Genomic DNA, 10,115 nt, shown 5'->3' with positions numbered 1-10,115 from the left:
ATAAAGGAAAAAATAGACCTTGGAATAAATATTTATAATTGAATAAAACATATTCCTTCCTCAGTCACATCCACAAAATGTGTCTTATTCAGTATCTAGAGTCCATAATTTCCCTGTCACAGGGTGATAGCATAATTCTTCATAGATCTCCTGGAATTATGATTATTCATTGTATTGATTAGAGTTATTTCTTTACAATGTATTATTGCAAAAATTATTCTCTTGGTTTTTCTCACTTCACTTTGTATCAATTCATACAAGTTTCCCCAGACTTCTTTAAATCATCTCTTTGGTCATTTCCTACAGCAGAGCAATATTCCATTATGTTCCTATACCATAATTTGTCCAATATAATAATAGTACTATTAGGTAAAAGGGTATGCACAGTTTGGTAACTGGGGACTTAGTTATAAATTGCTTTCCAGTAAAGAACTAAAGTCACTGTTTTCTTATAGTCCTTCCATCACTTGTACTTTTCATATTAGGATTTCTTGTAACCCTGTCCATTAATGCCCAAGTTATGCCTCTAGTGTCACATAGTATATAATTAATAAATTATTTTGATTTGTTTTGTTATTGAAGATTATGGTCTGTTAGACAGATTCAAGAACTTTCTGATTTCGATTTAGACTCATTGAAGTTTCTTCAGTTGCCTTGGTCACTCATAGTCTTTTTAAATAGGATATAATGTACCTGGGAAATATAGAAGTAAGGATGTGTATATTACCCTTAAATGTGTTTGCTGTTAAATAAACCAGATGGTCTTCATGCCTAAATTTAACTGGAAAGCACTCAATGTGTGACTGAAAATCATTTGTTGTGTTTTGGGAAGACATTTTATTTATCAGAAAACACTATTTGTCATTGAGAAATTTTGATGTATGAAAAAGGAACTGCTTATACACTGTGCAACTTAGAGATGCTCCATGTATCAAAGGGAAAGAGAAAATGCCAGAGTGAAAAAAACATTGAACTTGGAGTCAGGAGGCTATGGTGTTCTAGCTGTGTGATCTTGGACAAGTCTTTCAACTTCTCTGGGATAGTTTCTTCATCTGAAAAAAGGAAATGAAACTTTCTTTTTTAAATAATGAAGTTAACAAATAAGCTTTCCTAATGCAAAGAACAAAAAAAATTGGATTATATGATATTGTGAAATTATACTGGTTCTCTCAGTGTGGTCTGTGAACCCCTGGGATCCTATAGACACATATACATATGCATGCATACATTTCCATTATGAAGCATGGGTATATATGCATGTGTGCATATACACATATGTATGCATACACATGTTTTTTCATGTCTGAGGCCAGATTTTCATGTACTTTACCCAAAACAACATAGTACCACAGGTTTAAATAAAAAGGCAGAATTGAGAAACTATTTGAATTCCGTTAAATCAGACCCTAGAGATTTGCATTATATACATATATATATATATATATATATATATATATATATATATATATATATATAATATGTGTGTGTGTGTGTGTGTGTGTATAAAACAATGCCATTATCACTATTTGTTTTTTGGAAAATAGTTATTTTTTGTAAAAAACTGATGTTAATACATAATAGATTTATTATTTTAAATTAATATTTTTAAATGTCAGTTTTCATTTATAATATAGTAAATCTCAATATATGTAACTGACATAAACAAAAGCTCTTTGGGGGCCCCAGTTTTTATAAGTGTATAGGGTACTGAGGAAAAAAAGTTTAAGAACATTTGTTAACTCTTGAAGTTTGATTTTTAAGTCCTAGTATAATAAGTAATATTAAATACATTTGTTCCAACACTCAATGCTTGTCTGTCCCCTTCTGACCTTTTTTTCTGTTTTCTTCTGTGTATTTTAAAAAATATTTTAATATTTTTTACTCCTTTTTTTCTGGTATCACTATTTATAACTACTTCTCCTCTCCCCCCAAGGAGAAGAAAAGGAAAGGTCTCCTAAAACAAATAAATTTGGATTTGATATCTACAGGTCTTTCCTACAGGCCTACCAAATTAAGCCACATAAGAATTTAGGAAGCTATGCTGGTTCCCCACCACTGGAGTAACATTTAGTATATGAAAGAAATAGCTTAACAAATTCATATCCACTTAATAGCATCTCAGTGGGTTCAGAGAATTAATCTATCATCTAGAAGTTTTTAATCTATGACCTGTAAGTAGTTTAAGACTAGGGCTATAAACTGAATTTCTGAAAATATATTTTATCTTCTACATATGATAATAAGACCTTGTTACAATTAGTCAAGGGTAGTTTCAACCGTACCCTTAAACAATCATACGATTTCAGAGATGAAAGGACCATTAGAAATCTACTATATCCATTTTATAGAGAAAAGAACTGAGACACAGAGAGAGAAATCTTTATTTAGCATTTATTATTCAGGCACTATGCTAACTATTACCTCATTTGATCTCCATCATAACCCTAGGAACCTAGGTGTTGTTATCCTCATTGTATATTTGAGGAAACAGACTGTGAGAGGTTAAATGACTTTCCCAGGGTCACACAGCTAGTGCATCTGAGGTAGAGTTTGAACTCAGGTCTTCCTGACTCTAAGACCAGAGCTCTAGACACTAGTTGCTTTAAGAAAGGAGGGAAGGGAAGTCTCATAGAAAGTAAGGACTAGAATCTAGTTCTCTTTAGTTCTTTCTGCCCCACCCACTGCCAGTGCTTCTCATTCCAAAATTAGCATATATATATATATATATATATATATATATGTGTATATGTATATGTATACATACTTTATATATTTGTATATGTATATATATACACTTTATATATTTGTATGTGTATATATATACATACACACTTTATATGTTTGTATATGTATATATATACACACACACACTTAAATGGGTGCATGCTTCCTTAATGAAATCTAAGGTCCTTTAAAGTTCTTTCTTTTTGTCTTTGTATCCCCAACATTTGCCACTGTGTTGTAGACCTAGTAGATGCTTAATTGCTTATTGATCAACATCTCTATTAAGAAGGTTCTCTATAGTCTGAGAGGCTATAAAGTGCTAATCAGTCAATAAGTCCATTTGAATGAAAAAGGGAATGGTCTCCCCCCACCTCACTATTGATCTTTGGATGGAATAAGTAGAATGTCCAGGATAAATTATTATTTTTCCAACTTAGATTCACTAAAATTTTAAATTTTTATGATATAGTTTATTTTTATTTATTTTGCTAAACATTTCTCAATTATACTTTAATCTGGTTCATATCTCTTAGCTGATTTTTTCACCTCCAAAGAGAAAAGTGTTAATCCTTAATTATTTTAAGCTAAAAATGAAATAAAAAGTTAGGTTATATATGAAGTTTTATTCTCTAAGATCTTACCAAAAAATCTATAGGTGGAAGACATCATTAAAGATATCAATCAAAAGTTTAATGTGGAGAAAGTATTCATAGAAATCATACAAAGAATCAAAAAAATTTGGCAGTCAATCAGGTTACACATAAAGTAAATAAAGGTGTCATTGATTACTTTATGGCCCTCTTATCCATCCATAAGGTCTGCTCTATATCAGAACTGAAAAAGATCCAAATAGCAACAGGACTACTGTCTCCTTTATTATCAAATTTGATATAGATATATAAAACAATGAGTTTTCCCTTTCCAAAATGCATGAGAATTTATTTAAATCTCTTAGAGAGATAACCAGATCAGTTTTCCTGCCTGTTCAAGATGGTCTTAATCTAATTGTTGATGCAACTGTGAAAGCCAAACTTGTAGATGTAATTGAAGGGCACCATGCTCTTTCACACAGTCAGTCTTCATATTTATAGCTGGAGAGACAGAGACCCTGAAGAGAATAGAGGCTAACAATCAGACTTACAAATCCAATTGATGGCTGAGAAAGCAATTTTTGATCAGAAATATGATTTTAAAAATTTGACTTGGACAGTACAAAGATTGGAACTGGGGTGGGGGGCAGTGAGGAACATGTGAATCTGCCCCTGGTATCAACACTTCTTAAGGGAATTCAGAGCTCTCAGATTCCCTTATCCCCCACCCCATTAGACCCTTCTCCTCCTCCCTCCACCCAAGGCTGTTTCCATTACTGCTGCAAAGACAATCCAGAGGTCCATTGATTGTTGAATCCAGCTATATTATCTCCATACTCTCTCCTCTCTCCTGCTAGCTCTCCTGACTCTCGATAGTTCTACCAAATAAGGGACTCTATTGACCTATGGGGTTTGCTACTGACATGTCTGACTCTCAGAGCTTTTTCCTCGGCTCAAGGGGAAAGGAACATTCTTTCCAACTCACAGATTCTCATGTAGAGAGCAAATGAGGCTTTTCTGCCCCCAGATACTATTCTCCAATGTCTTGCTACATAATAAAAACAGATAAAGTAGAAATGAAGCTCTGGCAGCTGAGAATATCAGGAAAAGTTTCTTGTGAAAAGTGGAAAATGATGTATGAGCTGAAATTTGAAGGAAACCAGAGCTTTTAAAAGGCATAAGTGAGGAAATTACATTCCAGTCATGGGAGTCTTGGTTAAGGTATGGATAAAATAGCTTAGGGACATCTAGAAGTCTGGTATGACTGAAACATATAAAAGTAATATATACTAAGGCTGGAAGGTTAAGTTGGAGCCAGGTTGTGAAAGGCTTTAAAAGATAAACAGGGGAGTTTGCATTTGATCCTAGAGGTTATAAATAGGGAGCAGCTGGATTTTATTGAGCAGGGTAGCCACAATGGAAGCTGTAGGGGAAATATTTACAAGGTAATTTGAGAAATGCAAGAATACAAACAGCTGCTCTGGTGGGATCAAGTTCGACTTCATCACAGAGATGGTCATTGAGCTAAACTTTAAAAGAAGAGAGGGAATCTTAGAGGCAAATACGAGGATTCAGGGTGGTTTGTATAAATGTAAGAAATGGGAGGGATGCCAAAGACAGAGAATAACCAGTTTATCTAAAATCTTGAATATATGAAACTGAATAAGGAGATATGGCTGGAGAGTTAGAGTAAATAAAATTCTATTTTCCATATAATTTTTATTATCTTAGAGTCATCATGATGCTCTTAGTTTATCAAAGATCCCACTTCAGTATTCCACCAGATCCTGTAACCCTAAATGCTGGTTTATAAATTTTGTTACATTTAAGAAAAAATTAATACATTTATGAACCAAGTTCTTTTGACTTATTTCCCTAAAGTCCAATAATTTGCTAGCTGTATATGGAGGAAAGCCTCAAACTAATATAAGGATCCTGCTTTTATCAATAAGAAGTGAAACTTTGAATCATTTTTTTGGGGGAAAGCAAATACATCTGAATTTATCCAGGAATATTATGTTATTCAAAGCAATTATGTTACCTCAAAGTACCAGATTGTCTTTGACAAATTAATTTAAGGCCATTTCTCAGCCCTCAATCCTTAGCTCTTTCTTTGCATGGTTTTTGTGTCACTGATTTCTTCTTGTTCTTTATAGAATTATTATTCATATCCCATACTGTGTATCAGATGTATTTCAAGGGCATTGTACTAGGTCAGCTTTCCTTCTCTCTTTCTCCCTCCTGCCCATCTCCCTCCTTCCCCATGACTCCCTCAGATAATTTTACAATTTCTTTTTTTATTGACACTAAATGATCCCCATTTTGATTCTGTAGAAAAAATGTATTTTGGGGGGAGAATAACATTTTTAAATCAAAATCAGTAATAAAAATCCAATTTACAAAAGTAGTAGGCAGGTGAACCAAGATTAGAATGTAGCATTTTCTGGATTCCTAATGCAGGCTTTTCCCACTAAACCATGTTTCAAGGACACAAATCACACAGAATGAAAAGTCATTAATGGATTGTAATGTACAATGAGAGACTTTGATCCCAGATCTACAACATTGACATCACAGATCATAGAAGCATCAAAGCTAGACCTTTAATGTTTTTTGAATGATTGACTAAATTGACTAAAGATAAATAGCATCTTTAGAATATAGGAAAGCAAAAATGCCATCTGCTTACTTTGGCAACAAATTTTTCCCTCTCCCTACATACTAAGGAATATATGTGTGTATGCATATGTATACATGTAATCTTTCATTTTATAATTTTTTATTAACAAGAATTGATAGTATCCCCAGTCTATACAAATTATTTTTAAAAAGAATCTATTTGTAAATTTGTAAAATATGTATAGTCAAATCAAAATGAATTCTTAAAACTATTCACTTCTAAAAATATATCTTTCATTCTCTGTTTTGAATCCTTCCTTTCAGCATAGTTCATCATTAATTCTGAAATCATGGTGGGTTGTTGAATTGGTCAGAGTTCTTTTTTCTTAGCTTAATTTTATTTTATTTTTACATCGGCATTTCCTCATCTTCCCCTTCCTCTTCTTTGACTAACCTAAGTTTGAGAAAGAAAGAAAAACAAAGCCCTGATTACAAATATTTACATATTTGTAAGTCAAGCAAAACAAATACTTGAATTAGCTGTCCAGAAAAACAAAAGTCTCATCTGTAGTCATTGGTCAGAATTTTTGTGTGAGTCCATCAAACTTGCATGTCTTTACAATGTAGTTATTATATAAAATATTTACCTGATTCGGTTCTCTTCACTCTGTGCCAGTTCATAAAGCCCTACCAGATTTCTCACTCCTTTTATCATTGAAATAAAAATTGTATAAAAGTATTTCATTATAGCACCTAAATGGTTCAGTAGATAAGAACTCTGGGCCTGGAGTCAGGAAGACCTGAGTTCAAAGAGACTGGGTAAATCACATCCTCTGTTTGCTTTAATTCTTTGGAGAAGGAAATGGAAAAACCACTCCAGTATCCTTGCCAAGAAAATCCCATGGACTTTTTGGTCCCTGGGGTCATGAAGAGTCAGACACAATTAAACAATGAAAGTATTTTATTTTATTCATATACTACAATTTGTTCAGCCATTTCCCCAATTGATAGGTGCTTAGTGTTCAGTACTTTGCCAACACACAAAAAAAGATTTGTTATGAATATTTTTATACATAAATACATACATTCCTTTGATTCCTTTAGGCTATAGTATCAGTGGGTCAAGTTAGATCACTAAGTAAATTCAAAATGCATTTATTAAGTACTTACTATCTCAGCCACAGGTTGAGTGCAGAAAATACAGATACAAGAAGAATAATCCCTGCCCTCAAGAAGTTTACATTCTAATGATGGAATGCAAAGAAAAAGGAAACTGAAAAGTAAGTTGAGTAAAGGGGCAAGACAAAAATACAAGGTCAGAGAATGGTTTAAAAAAAGTCTTGATATTTAGGAATGGATTGGGAGAGATGAAGACATGGCTCATCTGCGCATCCTTCTTAAAATGCAGATGTGGGAGGAAGAAGACAATCAGAGGGATGGATGGTACTTTCAGTCTTTGAAATTCAAGTGTATGGTGAGCTTCCAAGGTAAAGAGGTTTCTATGGAATGGGAGATAAAGTCAACTGGGCAGTCAGGAGTGCCTTAGTAACTTTTGGGGAGTAATTCCAGATTATTTTCTAGAAAAGTTGTTCCAATTAATTTTTCCACTAACAATGCATTAATGTGTGTGTTTCCTCTTTCAATATTTCTTTCTTTGTAACTTTGTCATTCTGATAGGCATGAATTGACTCTCAGAGTTGGTTGAAATTTACTTTTCTCTATTAGTGATTTGAAGCATTTTTTCATATAGTTATCAATCACTTGGTTGTCTTTCCTTTTTTTTTTTCAGGTTTTTGCAAGACAAATGGGGTTAAGTGGCTTGTCCAAGGCCACACAACTAGGAAATTATTAATTGTCTGAGGCTGGATTTGAACTCAGGTACTCCTGACTCCAGGGCTGGTGCTCCATCCACTGTGCCATCTAGCTTCTTTCTTTCTTTGGAACTTGCCTATTCATAAAACAAAATGTATAAAGACATTTAATTAGTCAACCTTATTATATGCATTATTGCTTATGTGAATCATGAATCATCTAAAGCAATTTTGGAGTATCCCAGCATCAACTAGAAGGTTTAAATTAGAGAAAAGTGACACCTAAAACAACTCAAACATAAATAGGAAGATAAATTGGGGGACTGAAGCAAAAAGGATGGAGAAGAGAATGAATGAAAAAAATATTTATTGAAATACTAAAATTAAATATCAACTATGTGTCATCCGCTATTTTAAAGTTAAATACCTATTATGTGCCATATACCATTCTAATGTTAAATACTATCGTTTCATTACAAAGCCCCATCAAATCATTTTAGGTTATTTGTTGCTTTCTGATCTTTGTCCTTGCAGTCTTTGAATCTCTTCCCATGATATTGATATGAAAGAAGGACTTTCTAGATGCAATCTGTACATACACACTAACGACTAACTCTTCCAGCCTTGACAGATAAAACAATCTCCTTTGGAAATTTCCACATCATTATTATTAGTCTTTGGAATTAGGAGTATTTTCCCACAGCTAAGTTAAGAAGCTCAGGACTGAGTCCTGAACAACTAAATAATATTTGCTCTTGGGGTAGCTAGGTGGCACAGTGGATAGAACACCAGCCCTGGAGTCAGGAGTACCTGAGTTCAAATCCAGCTTCATACACTTAATAATTACCTAGCTGTGTGGCCTTGGGCAAACCACTTAACCCCATTTGCCTTGCAAAAACCTAAAACAACAACAAAAAAAGAATATTTGATCTTGAGGGTAGCTAAGTGATGCCAAAAAAAAAAAAAGAATATCAAATCTCCTAGTACTTTAAGTTCTGAAAACATTTATGAAATGCTGAGAATTCCTTTCTCATTGCCCCAGACCCTTTACAAGCTGAGATAGGTTTGGAGAATCTTGGGGAGGAGGGGTAAGAGTTCATTTTATCTTTTGATCACTGTGAAATTTTCCTTGTGAAATTTCATTAGCAAGTTTTTGGGAAAATTTTTAAATGGATGCACTTGTCAAGGCAATTAGTGCCCACTTAAAGGAGATTAAAAAATGTTCTCAGTGTCCTTCCAAATTTATATTCTGATATCATGTGTCACTTTCCACAGAGCTATTTGAAGGGGTTAATAGACTGATAACAAAATGCTTTGGCAATTTTGTTCCTCAACATATACTGGATACAACAGAAAAGAGAGCTAGATATGGGCCAGGAGAGTGGAAGGGAGCAGTTTTGTGTCCTTAGAAAAATCTAACCACAAATCTGTGTTTAGAGTAAAAGGGTTCCCCAGGTGGGATCACTTTTCTGCTATTGACTACCTGGATGACTTTGCCCATTTCCCCTGTCCCAGTTCTGAGAAAATAGATTCCTGCCTCTGCAAAGTGATGGCTTTAGCTAGAATCCTTAACCTTTTTATGGGTGTCATGGATCTCTTTAGTGAAGCTTATGGGACTCCTTTTCAGAATGATGTTTTTAAAATAAAATGCATGAAATATTGTGTGCTCAACTGTGATGAGTTTGCTCAACTCAGGGATAATCAAAGACAATCCTAAAGGTCTTGTGATAGAAAACATCATCCACACCTAGAGAAGGAACTATGGAGTCTGAATGCAGACTAAAATTTACTATTTTCAATTTTTTAAATTCCTATTATGCTTTATGTTTTTTTTCCCCCTCTTATGGTTTTCCCCCCTTTTGTTCTGATTCTTCTTTCACAAAATGATTACCATGGAAATCTGTTTAACATAGTTATAACTGTATACCTTATATTGGATTACTATCAGGGGTATGGAGGAAAGAAGGGAGAAAAATGTGAAACTCAAAAACCTGACAATAAATGATCGTCAAAAACTACCTTTACAAGAAATTGAAAATATAAATGAATTTTAAAAATAAATTTGTATATTTTTTTAAAAAAATGCATGATTACAAAGGAAATCAGCTACTGGAATACTGTAATCAAAATCTTAAACAAGTTCATGGACCCCGTTGAGGACTTTTGGATTAGAGGATCTCTATTCCGTTTCTTGGGACCTAGTGGCGCGCAGAGCGCGGGATCATGAAGGTCGGAGTTCAAACCGGACTTGCCCTATGACCCCCCCTACCTGCCTGAATTCCTCATAAAATTCGAACACACTGGGGAAGCTGCAAATCATCGCAAAGAAAACCCAAGGTGCAAAAGTTAATGGAGTCACATAAAATCGGAA

Source organism: Macrotis lagotis, chromosome 6 (genome assembly GCF_037893015.1).
Source record: "Macrotis lagotis isolate mMagLag1 chromosome 6, bilby.v1.9.chrom.fasta, whole genome shotgun sequence".
NCBI lineage: Eukaryota > Metazoa > Chordata > Mammalia > Peramelemorphia > Peramelidae > Macrotis > Macrotis lagotis.
Note: the sequence above shows the minus strand (reverse complement) of the source record.